The sequence below is a fragment of the Bombina bombina genome, chromosome 1 (assembly GCF_027579735.1).
Source record: "Bombina bombina isolate aBomBom1 chromosome 1, aBomBom1.pri, whole genome shotgun sequence".
Taxonomy (NCBI): domain Eukaryota; kingdom Metazoa; phylum Chordata; class Amphibia; order Anura; family Bombinatoridae; genus Bombina; species Bombina bombina.
The window spans coordinates 1,189,565,960-1,189,578,797 of record NC_069499.1 but is presented as its reverse complement, the minus strand read 5'-3'; positions in this window follow the sequence as shown (position 1 = coordinate 1,189,578,797).

The following is a 12,838-nucleotide window of genomic DNA, read 5'->3' as shown; positions in this document are numbered from 1 at the left end:
CAGCGTATTTGCAGTTGACAGCTTGATAAATAGAGGCCAATATCTGACTTTACCCATAATATATATATATATATATATATATATATATATATATATAGTCAATTAAATCATTTGTTTACCAAAATAGTAGCACATACATGCTATTCCATCCCTTTCCATGCCCCTGTAGCCCCATTTGTGCAAAATATACATCAAAATTAGACATCAACTCAGCAGTATGCTCTAATGAGAGATCAGGTCAGATACATGGCCGCACAGCCTAAATGAGATATCTGAACAGATGTATGGTCTTAGCAGCCCCCTTTATTGCTGCTATATGCCCAGATAATACCTAATATTAATGGTTTGATTCTTGCAGGCCGCCAGTTTATGCCAGCTCTGTGACCAATGAGATCTGAGATCAGATACAACGGGGTAGATTTAGCAAGTGTAGGGCGGACATGATCCGCTGTAGCAGATCATGCCCGCCCGGCATCGTTAAATGCCGACAGCATATGTTGTCACCATTTAACATTGCACAAGCATTTCTGGTGAAATGATTGTGCAATGCCGTCCCCTGCACATTTGTAGCCAATCAGCCTCAGAGGTGGCGGATGAGTTAAGGAGCAGGGTCTTCACATACATATAAAACCCACTTTAACATAAATATATAAATATTGACACTTACATGCCAGTTGCTGACATTCTACCACCTGCAGCACAATTCTAGGGGCTGGACTTGATTCTGATCATTAGCTGGTTCCCACACCTTGCACAGGAACTTCAGAATAAGGGAACAAGCAGACTGTGCTGAAACAGCAATGGAATTGACAGTAAAGCAGCTGTGCCACAATTGGTACAGCTGCAATGTGAGGTAAAAAATATATAAACAATTTGGCAGTCACTGGGACCTCTGTACCTGCACCACCACTGGCCATAATAATATTATCTACAGTGACATGGTGCAAATGCTGTGAGCTTGCAAATTCCAGGGGGGAGGAAGTGCCCCATTTTGCCCCCCCTCTGGACGCCCATACTGGTAATACAAAACTATATAATGCAATACAAAATGTGTCTGCATAATGATTATATTTGCAGATTAGGTACATATATGCATACCCCATTGCACTTAAAATTAGAATATTGACTATGTTAAAGTAAAATACCATTCAGGCGCTAAAAATGTGTGTGTGTATACATGTATATATATATATATATATATATATATATATATATATATATATACACACACACACATATATATATATATATATATAGTTAGGGTTACTTAACTATTATATGGATAAATCCCAGATATACTGCCCAGAGAAATTTTTTTTTATACAACGTATAGGTTTAACTGATAACTAAACAAAGTTCTTAATAAAAATGAACAGTAGCTCTGAAAGGCTGAGAAGACTGCTGTCAATGCAAGAACATATGAGAATACCATTGTTTTGAGTAAATTACTGTATCTGATAAATAAATTGATTGTGTAGTAATCAAAGGGTATCTACAGGTCAGTAACCGTAAGTAGTGAGATCCCGAGATTTGAGTCTACTCTTATTTAAGGTCTTAACCCCCAATTACGTCCTACGTAGTGTAGCATAAACCTGAATAAAATAAGGCAACACACCATGTTGGGAGAGAAAGACCGGTCACGGTCACGTTTATTAAAATAAACGGATAACTAGTGCCTAAGGTGTTATCCAATTATCCTAGGCACTTTAACTCTTAATACCAAACTTGGCAACAAGTTTGTAACACAACGTTGGCGGCATCTTTCCCTAACCTAGCCCCTTTAAGCAGATGGTCAAGGCCCTTTTCGGTGTTTGCAGCATGACACCCGGCTGTGCCCAATGGCACTGAGAGAGAGCTGTGATGGTTTAGAGGTATTCGGTCTTATTCGCAAGGGATAGGACCCCCAGGCTGGCGCCTGTCGGGCGTAACCCCTCCTCAATTTTAGACCGTCACTCTTCCCTCTCGGTGCCCGCTCCCCAGGGCCCTGACCACCCGCCACAAGAGCCAATCGTTCTCTTGTCGCCACACACAAAACCGACAGGCGCCTATAAATATCAGAACATGTCAAAACTGTGCAAATAACTTCAATAACAATTAACAATCAAACTTTTTTTTTTTTTTTTGGAAACTAAATTACTCTTAACAGAGCGCTCCTAATGTCTTTCAAGAATATGTCCAACCCAACATCCGTCAGGTGTACCACATTGTGTCGAAACAGGTCCTTTTTGTCAGCCGTTATTCCATCATGACGAATCACGAAGCCCCCCAGGGCTGTGACCGCTCTCCCCAACTCTCTATTGACCTTCTTACGCACGTTATAAGCCACTTTCTGGGTCACAATGTGCCTCCAATGCAGCCGAGCAACCACATTGGACCACCCAATTTTGACCTCCTTCAACCACGTGTGAACCCACTTAATATCGGCTGTCATTTTTTTAATAAGGTCCAAAGCCGGCAATGATCCTAAGTCATTACCTCCCAGGTGCAGCACTATCACGTTAGGCTGCCCCACCTTTTGTGTGCCTCCTGCAACAATGCTGGAAAATCGTCCCAAACAAGGCCCCTGCGTCCTAACCACCGGAAGTTGGCCCTGGACGTTTGGAATCCAAGTTGTTGCCCTTCCGGCACCCGCAGCGCCCTGATGGACGCCCAATGGATAAAGGAGTGGCCTATTATCCATACTCGAACCGTGGGTGAACTTCCTAATGTACCTGGTGAAACAGACGACACCTTATTAGCCGGTCAAAGCCCCGACCTATAACACCACCCCACCGTTCAATCCCTTGCCAGCTACCCCTCAACCCACCACCCCTGTGGTACCCCTTCGGGACCACGCATATAACTACTAAGGGTCCTGATCCACATCCGCCTTAGGAATGTGTTCCTGGTGTGGGCCTTATATACACTTTAAACTGCGCTGACTTCCACCTACCCAGTCGCTTTATCTCCGCTGAGGAGTCACCCTTCTCCGCCGCCCCAATCCTAAATGAATGGGCAGCGATCCGTTTGGGATCCAAGCCCGCTATCTCAGCTGTTTTCGCGAGCACCCTACGAAACTGAAATACCGACAATGCTGACCCGTCCTCGTGTACGAGAAACTGGTCACACTGCCCCGGACGGAGTTTTGAAAACCCCTCTACGCAGCGCACTGGACAGCATAACGCTTCCTCCTGGCTGGCCAGGGGTAGCCACGTACCGCTACCCTCCTGATCCGTTTTGGACCTAGGGACAAATAATAGCACTCTTCCTTGTGCCAACCGCACGTGCTTCGCCAGGACCCCCCCTGAACCCTTCCTTTTGGAAGATGAAACTAACTCACTCACCCGAAGGGCCCCGGCAAATGCAATTGCAAAAGCCGTTTGAAAGAGCAATCTCTCGTAATCAGACTTACACACCTCTTGTAAACCGAGCGCCACCAGGTGTCTCAGATAGCATACAACGTTCGGTGAAGTCGCAGACAACCTATTAATGGCGTACACCACACTCAGGTTATCTGTCCAGAATACCACAGACCTGTTCGCTAACTTATCCCCCCATATTTCCACCGCTACAATTATCGGAAACAGCTCCAATAGCGTCAAGTTCCTGACGCACCCAGCCTCTACCCACTCGCTGGGCCACGGAGCCACGCTCCATTCCCCCCTCCAGGTATGCTCCATAACCGGAGCCCCCCGCCGCGTCCGTGAAGAGGTGCAGGATTTGATTGGAAACTGGTGGGTGCCTCCAAAGGCAAACCCCGTTGAAGTTTACCAAGAAGCTTTCCCAAACCCTCAAATCCTCCTTTATCTCAGCTGTTACACAAGCCCATTTCGCTCGCCCAGAAGGACCTTTCAACCTTTCACCCTACCCATGGGGATCACCCACCCCGCAAAGTTCAGGAGGCCCAGTAATGACTGGACCTCCCTAATGGGAACCTTCTCGCTCCCCATGACTGATCTGACCGTCTGCAGCATCCGCTGCACCTTGTCCTCAGGCAATCTGCAGACCGCATGCACTGTGTCAATTTCTATCCCCAGAAATGTTATACACGTGCAGGGACCCTGCGTCTTATCGTCCGCCAGTGGTACCCCAAAACATGCCATCATGTCAACCATGACTGCCATGAGTTGTTCGCACTCAGTGCAACCCGCTCCCTCCACCAAAAGGAAGTCGTTGAGGTAATGGGCAACCGCCCCACCACCAGACGCTGTCTCGACTACCCAGTGCAGAAATGAACTGAAACACTCAAATAGCGAGCAGGACAAGGAACACCCCATAGGGAGGCACCTGTCCACGTAGTAGTAACCCTCAAACTTCATCCCCATAGCCTGAATGCTGAAGGATGAAGCGGCAACAGCCTAAATGCGGACTCAATGTCCAGCTTTGCCATCATTGCCCCAGGGCCGCATGCCCTGACCACCTCTAGAGCATTATCAAAAGATTGATAATGCACCGAGCTGAGTTCGGGGTCAATCGCATCATTGACCAATCCCCCTTTTGGGAAAGACAAGTGATGAATCAGCCTGAACTTCCCCGGCTCCTTTTTTGGCACCACCCCCAGAGGCGAGACCACCAGGTCCTCGATCGGGGGTTCGGCGAACGGGCCGGACACCCTCCCCATCGCCACTTCCTTCGCCAATTTCTCTCTCACCACTTGAGGGAATTCGTAAGCCGTTTTTAAATTTTTGTGCCCTTTTGTACCCAGGACAACTCTTGTAACTGGTATCTCAAAACCCCATTCCAGACCAGCCCGGAGCAGCTCGGCCGCCCCCCGGTCTGGGTAATACGCTAGCCATGCTAGCATTGGTGACAGCTTAAGTGGGGTTGGGGCCCTTGACCGCAACTCCTGGTTTCTGAGCTGGTTTAAGCTGCCCTTGCTCCTTGCGTTTAAAGCAATCAATGCCTGCGTGGGGGCTCCCCGCAGTATCTATAGATGTGCCGAAAGGAACAACCGCTCCCCCTGTCACACAACTTGTCCTGGAATTTAAAGCACTCGCGCCCCCGCCTACTCGCCCTTGCGTTCGGCCGGGGCAACCCCTGCCGTGCCTGGGCTGGTGGCGTGGTGCCCCCTTCCAGCCCTAACTTCGACCACAGGTGCATGTCCTGTGTGCCGAAATGTAGTAAGGCATTCCTAACCATTTTCCTCCTGAAGGCCATGTCATACTCTCTCCATGCCCCCTCTTTAAATCTAGAGTGGATATCCTCAATAGTATCCTGGTACTTAAAGAGATTGTGGCCCTGCAGTGGCCACCTATCCACGAAACAGGCCGCCAGCACCCTGAAACATTTAAGCCATTCTTCATATGTTTCCGGCCTGCGCACCCTCTTAGGCCCAGACCCATCCAGGGCTCTCTCTTTCGCCCGAAATGCATCCAGCGAGAGGTCGAAAATATTCACATATCGACCCTCCTGTATCTTCTTTACTACTTTTGACTTTAGATGCCCGTACAATGAATGAACTAGGCATGGGTATGTGTCCCCTTGCGTGGCCACTTTACGCGGCACATCGACCCCAGGCCCGCTAGGCCCGAAATCCTCCTCCGCATGCCCAGGCCCCTTAGCCCTATCCTTCGCATGTCCCGTCTCCATTTTCTTGATCCATCTAAACATCCTACGCTGCCCTTTTCCAACCAGCCCCAGGTCCTCCCCACTCTCTGAACCTGACCCACTAGTTGAAGACCCCGTATCAGCGTGTAATGTTTGCTGTGCATAGTACTCACGATTCCCAGGGCGGTCTGCATCGACGGGTGCCTGTGTCGAAGTTCCTGGATGAACCGACTGTTCCCTGCTCGGTCCCGCCACAACCAGTGCACTGGAAGCCTCTGAAGTCATCGTTGACGTAGTCCTATTGTGCACCTGTGGAGACAAAACAACTTGGGGAGTACTCTGGCCGACAGGTGGTGTGTCAAAGGAACTACTCCTCCCTTCCACCCTCTGCTCCCCCTCCAGGGCATGGGCACTCAACCCTTGGGGGGCCTGTTGCCTAGCCACCTCACGCAGCGCAGCTTCAACTGCCTTTTTTATAATTTCCTCTTGCACCAAACCACCGTGCCCTTGGGCATCATTCGCAACACACCTGGGCAAAACCTGCCTCATATCACCCTGCTCACGGTTCGCATATACCAGACCTCTGTGCCCCCCATGTATTGCATCAACAATCCTGTCACACTGTGCCCTGTCATCACTAACATGCATTATCCCCGCATGCGACCACCCTCTGCCCCTGGTGGCTTGCCCCACAGGTGCCCCCCTATTCACATCCACAACTCCCTGTGACATCACAGCAGACCCAGCCATACCAATGAGGCCGCTAGCGCCAACATGTAAGCCTGCCTGCGCCCCTGAATGGGATCCCACCACGCTTGGGCCAGCCTCCCGACTCACACATGGCACATCTGCTCCAGCCACACTTGATTCACATCGTAGGCCGCAAGCGCCAATACCAATGTGCGCCTGCGCCGTATTGCAAGGACCTCTGTTCGCCGTGCACGCATGCGCGCTTGTACTGGGCCCTTCTCCTCCACTGCCTCTCAGTGTCTCCGCCTCACCAGCAGCCCTGGCCACCTCCGGTAAGTGTGCCCGCTGCCCTCCTAAGCCCACCGTTGGCCCACCACCCGCGACCGGAAGCCTCCCCAAGTTACCTGGGCCGCTCCGGTCGCGTGTGGCTTCTCTTCCTCCACTAGCCCGCCCTCCAAGATGGCGGCCGAGATCCTCCTCCTCAGATGAACTGGAGGAGTACATCTCGCGCGATCCGCCATCTGAGAGGGCGGGTCCCGCTGTGCACTCTGCAATTCATTGTGCATTAGGCCCTAAACACCCGGCCACCTCACTCAACCCACCACCGGCAGCCTGGGCCGCGAACCGGCTCTGCCCATGCCCGGAGGGGGCCATGGCAGGAGACAAAGATTGGGCCAAGGCCAAGACCGCCGCCAAGGCTGCCGGTGTGAGCGCAGCCAATTGCCCTGCCACCTCACTCCCTACCAGTGCCCCCATGCCACCGATAGAAGTCCCTGGCACCACAGGGCCCTCATGGACCCCACTAGGCCCTGGCCTAACTTCATCCAGGCCTACACCTGGCCGAGATTGGCCCTCCCCAGCAGGGGCTAAATTAAATCCTCCAGCATTGGGCCCTGATCCCCCTCTCCCTCCCTTGGAAGGCCCCTTTCCCTTATTAAAACTCCTCTGAGGCCTATCTTTAGGGGGGGTGGGGGGTACCACATCATCAGACCCATGCTCCTCCATCTGTCTTGCAGGTCCTTTCTTTCTGGACGCCATTTCCATGACCTCCCTGTATCTCTTAGGTGGCAGAGATTTCCTCCTGGATCTATCCATTTCCAACTATTTCTTCAGGGACACAGCAGAAACTTTCTCCTTGAAGTCTGGAACCGAAAAGAGGCCGGACACCCTGCTGCAGGAACCTATAAAGGTAAGCACAAACACCTCCTCCTCTCCTGCAACATTGTAACAAACACACTCTACCATCCTCCAGACTTCAAGTTGGTAATCCCTTAATGTTGTTACAGACCCACTAGAGGGCCCTCCACTCTCATACTCAGCTGCAGCTGTATAAAATTGGAGTATTATTACAGGAGAAACACTGGGTATCCTCTAAAAACTAATACTGAGTGTAAAACAGCATTATCATTTGTATATTAATCGGTTGTACAAAAGATAGAAAGGTATATACACAGGCATGTAAAAGTCACAAATCCAGTTGTAAGTAGATAGACAATGCAGAGTTACACATACACACACATATATATATATATATACACACACACACATACATACATATATACATTACATTAAAGGGACAGTCTACACCTTAGTCATCTTAAAGGGACATGAAACCCAAATTTTTTTCTTTCATGATTTAGAAAGAGCATGCAATTTTAAACAACTTTCTAATTTACTTCTGTTATCTAATTTGCTTCACTCTTTTGATATTCCTTGCTGGAAAGCATATCTAGATAGGCTTAGTAGCTTCTGATTGGTGGCTGCACACAGATGCCTCTTGTGATTGGCTCACTCATGTGCATTGCTATTTCCTCAGCAAAGGATATATAAAGAATTAAGAAAATTAGATAATAGAAGTAAATTGGAATGTTGTTTAAAAATGTTTTCTCTATCTAAATCATGAAAGAAATTTTGTGGGTTTAATGTCCCTTTAAAGTTTTACCTTAGATTAAGCTGCAAATAGTCTCCTGCACTTTTTCTATATCATGCACCAGGAACAGTAAAACAGTTATTTTGAAATTAATATTGTTTCTGGCCAGCATGAAATGGCTGCAAAACTTCAGCCATCGATGACATCACGCTCTGGGCTGCATCTATGCACTCTGCTGAATAGCATTGAAAGCCTGTTGAATCCAACTAGTGAACCTTTTTTGATTGGAAGCAAAATGCAACCCAGTTTGTGATGTCATCAGTGGGTGGAGCTTGGCAGCCATTTCAAACTGGCCAGACACAATATTCATTTCAAAATAACTGTTTTACCGTTCCTGCTGCATGATATAGAAAAGGTGCAGGAGACTATTTGCAGCTTAATTTCAGGTAAGACTTTAAGATGACCAAGGTGTAGACTGTCCCTTTAAAATACCAAGTACCTTGTTGAAGATATAATTGGGGCTTTAATGCATATAACAGAGATTTGTACAGCACCCTGAGAAAAATCATGCAACCATAACATAGTAAATATTCACACTTGAAGGAATGAATATTCAAAGTTGAGCCATTGCAGAAAGGTCTTGTACATTCTGTACTGCAGACTCAGATTATTAAAACAGTCTATGCAGAGATAATGTAAGATAAACTCTCTCTCATTATTGATCATACTCTAGCAGCAAGGACATACATGTAATATAACATGTATACATTTTGTATGCAAATTTAAGCAGCTGAAATATATGAAAAAATCCTATATGAGGAATGAATATGCAAATTGTTAATTTGCAGCAGATAAGCTTTTAAGAATAAATAAACTCATTATACAAACTAAGACCTAGATAACAAGTTTTGTGGTATGGTGCGGTACGGCTATACCACTGAAAAATTGGCATTGCGCATGGAATAGCAGGTCTCCTGTATTACAAGTCGCAGCGCTATAGCTATACTGCAAGCGTTTTAGCCTGTAACGCAACTCACCATTCTGCACTCCAAAAATGACTTTTGAGTGCAGGATTTTCATAGCACCATATTACAGGTTGTGCGTTCCTGCTAAAATGCTTGCTTTATGGTCTATACTGCCACAATCCATTCCGCAATCTGAGACCAGTAGTTATGGATTTTGCAATACAAAAATGTTTCACAAAACAGTACACTAAACCCATAAACTACCTATTAACCCCTAAACCGCTACCCTCCCGCATTGCAAATACTATATTAAGCTTATTAGCCCCTAATCCGCCACCCACCCACATCGTCAACACTATACAGGGGCGAAACTACAGGGGGTGCAGAGGTCGCAATTGTGACTGGGCCCCCAAGGATGGGGGCCCAGCATAAAAAAAATATATATATTTTTTTAACAATAAAAAACGTTGACCTGCCACTGCCTGTACTGATATCATGTGAGTGTGACATGATGCTTCACTAGTGTCTCTGACTACAGGGGTTAGTGTTTCTGTTTAACCCATTGGTGTTTATGTGTGTGTGTGTATGTGTGTATGTATGTTTGTGACTGTGTGTGTTTTTATGCATGTATGTGTGTGTGTGTGTATGTTTGTGGAACCAGCAAATTACAGACCTTGTTACTACAGCATGGGGGGGCGGGGGTAAACAGTGTCAGTCTATACAGAACCACTATATACAGTACGGGGGGGGGGCTGGACCCAGGACCGTCTTTAACACAGGGCAAAAGGGGCAGCTGCCCAGGGCCCAGTCTTTGTTATGGGGCCCAAGAGTCCTAAAAAAAAAAAAAAAAAATTGTTTTTTTTTTTGTTTTTTTTTTTTGGTTCATGCCAGACTGCTGATGTCAGTCCTAATACTGTCACAGTCAAAAGTTCTCTGCTTATATTTATTTGTAGGAAACTGTGCCAGACTGAGCTGGGATCATGTGACATGCCAAGCTAGTGCCATGTGCTGTTTTAGGTGTGCACTGTGCAGCACTGAGTGCTAAGCCCTAACTCGGCATCCAACCAATCATACTGTATAAGAAAAGGTTCTGCTGGGGTTACCACTGTTACCAGGTAACTGCTCTGGTGGTGGGGATTATTCAGGGTAGGGCATACTGTAGGCGCATGCAGCAGAAAGCTGGAGCAGCAGGCACGTGAGGATTTGAACATCTGTGCAGCTGCAGACACTGCTCTCTTCCGTCTTGAGGCACACATACATTGTATTTTTAATATTGGATTATATATTGGAGTGTGTACATAAATTTGTGTGTGCTCTGTAGTGTGTGTTTGTGTGTACATGTATATGTGTATGCTCTGGAGATTGTGTGTGTTTATGGGTTAGGGGAGTTTGGTAGCATTCCCTTGGTATTCATGAAAGTGGTAATTTTGCTGTACAGTGGCTGTCTAAACAATAAATATGTAGTGAATATCCCAAAACTGGTGAGATGCTTTTAGGGGGGCCCAACATTCTTGTACCAGGGCCCTGTAGACATTAGGTCCGACACTGATTTTTACTATGCAATGCAGTGCATTGCATTAAATATTTATGTACTTAAACAAATATATAAATAAATTAAAAACCAACATTTAATTAATTAGTAAATATTTTAAAGTAATCCACAGTGGAGGAATGTATATATTTATTTACTTATTAGTACTGCTTAGGTCCAGTTTCACATATTGCAATTTATTTCATATTTTTTTTAAAATGATTAGCCCAACAGTGGATGATCCACTGCTGGGCTAATTATTTAAAAAAAATAAAATAAAAAAAATTGATTTAGTTGTTTTTTGGGGTGTTGGGGTGGAGAGCGAAATTGCATGGACGGGGGGGGGGGGCAAGGAAATGTTTGCCCAGGGCCCAGTCAGTATTAAAGACGGCCCTGGCTGGACCATGTCACAAACTACTGTGGTCACTTTATAAAGTACTGGGGCGGGTAAGGTCAGGCCAGCCATCTCACCGACAGATTACAGACTGTGTCACTGACTCACTATATACAGTACTGGTGGGTTACACAGTGTCACTATATACAGTAATAGGGGGTCACACCATCTCACAGACTGTGGGCACAGGGTACCTCCTTTTGCAGACATGTAGGGGGGGGATGGGGGGGCCCTTCTTAGATTCTTGCACCTGGGCCGTGCAGCTTCTAGTTATGCCTCTGACACTATATAAAGCCATTAACCCCTAAAAAAGGTGTTAAACTTGCTGGAATAAAACAACAAAATTTCTTAGAATCCACCAGATCAAATTCAAAACAGCTGAAGCAGAAAGGTTGTCAAGGAGAGGGGGTGGAGCTTATTGCCCTAACAAAATGCAGACCTAAAGCCTGTGCAATTTGAAATAGTAGTCAACAGTTAAAATTGTGGAAAAAAACACATCCTCTAAGGCAGAGCTTTCCAAACTGGTTATGTTGGTGACACACTTTTTAGACCTACATCATTTCGCGACACAGTAATTCAGTTGTACTAGCAAAAAGGAGGTTAAACTAATTTGTTTTAAGAGATACAGACACATACATAAATTATATAATAACAAAATGTATTTACAAGTAACAGTATGTATGTGCAAGAATTAAAAAAAGTTTAATAACACCAATAGCTACTTGCTATTTTAATGGGATGTATGAGGTTGATGGGATGAACACAGTTTCTGAATATTTGGTGGAATATTAGCTAAAGACACTCGCATTTCATCATCAAGCATTTTTAAGCTTCCACTTCCTATCCATATATCAAGAGCAGGAGCAGCAATGCACTACTGGGAGCTAGTTGCCAAAAAAAACCCACTGACTTCAGCTCAGCATTTAAGCTGCCACCCTCAGAGCTCGGTGAGTCCGATTGACTACTGCCCGCACTGCAAACACACTGTTGTCCCACTCACTGACTACACATGCAGTCACTAGCCAATTAAGGAGACTACACGTGCAGTCAGGAGCCAATGTGCCGCCAATGGGAATAGTTTCAGTTCCCACTGAGCTGCGCCAATAGGTTAAGATGATCTGTATCCCCCTAGGTATCAATCACATGTCAACCATGTGATATGCGTAGCAGGCAGGCGGAAAGTCAGAAACCAAGAAAAAAAATTAAAAATTGTGCTGAAGCTGGGACACACCTACACACTGCTGCCGACACACTAGTGTGTCCTGACACACAGTTTGGAAAGCACTGCTCTAAGGCCACCTATGTCCTTCTGCCCAACTGCAATGGGATTTTTGAGATCTAACTGATAACTGAAAAATAATGTGATTTTGAAAAATAGTGTTTTAGTAATTTTGAGGTAAGAAGGGTACATTGAGCTGCTAAGGAACCCAAAGGATGCTAGATAAGAACTATCCTGTGCCTCATTTCCCCAAGTTCATATGTTAAACACATAGGCAAAGTGTCTCAGGTGTAAGGCTGTGACCCCCAGCTATGAAGTACCTGTAAGGAGAGTATTATTGGATAGCTCCTGTGCTGGGTAGTGCCTGAGTCACTTACCTGGACTGGGGCACAACTCCATTGTGTCTTACCAGCATTCTGAGGCCTTTCTCCCTCACAGGTTGCTGATCCAGTAGAGAGAACATTCAGTGCAAGTAAATATACTGTGGATATACCTGTAACCCCTCAGGGGGAGGCTAAGGGACAGGGTGAGGGTAGTTATGGCTGTTGGATTACCCACTAGGGTAATGGAAAGCAAATAACAGAGGTAATCCTTACCCCTGTTTCACTCAGAGTCTTCTTAATCTTCTTGGAGTAAAGTTGCC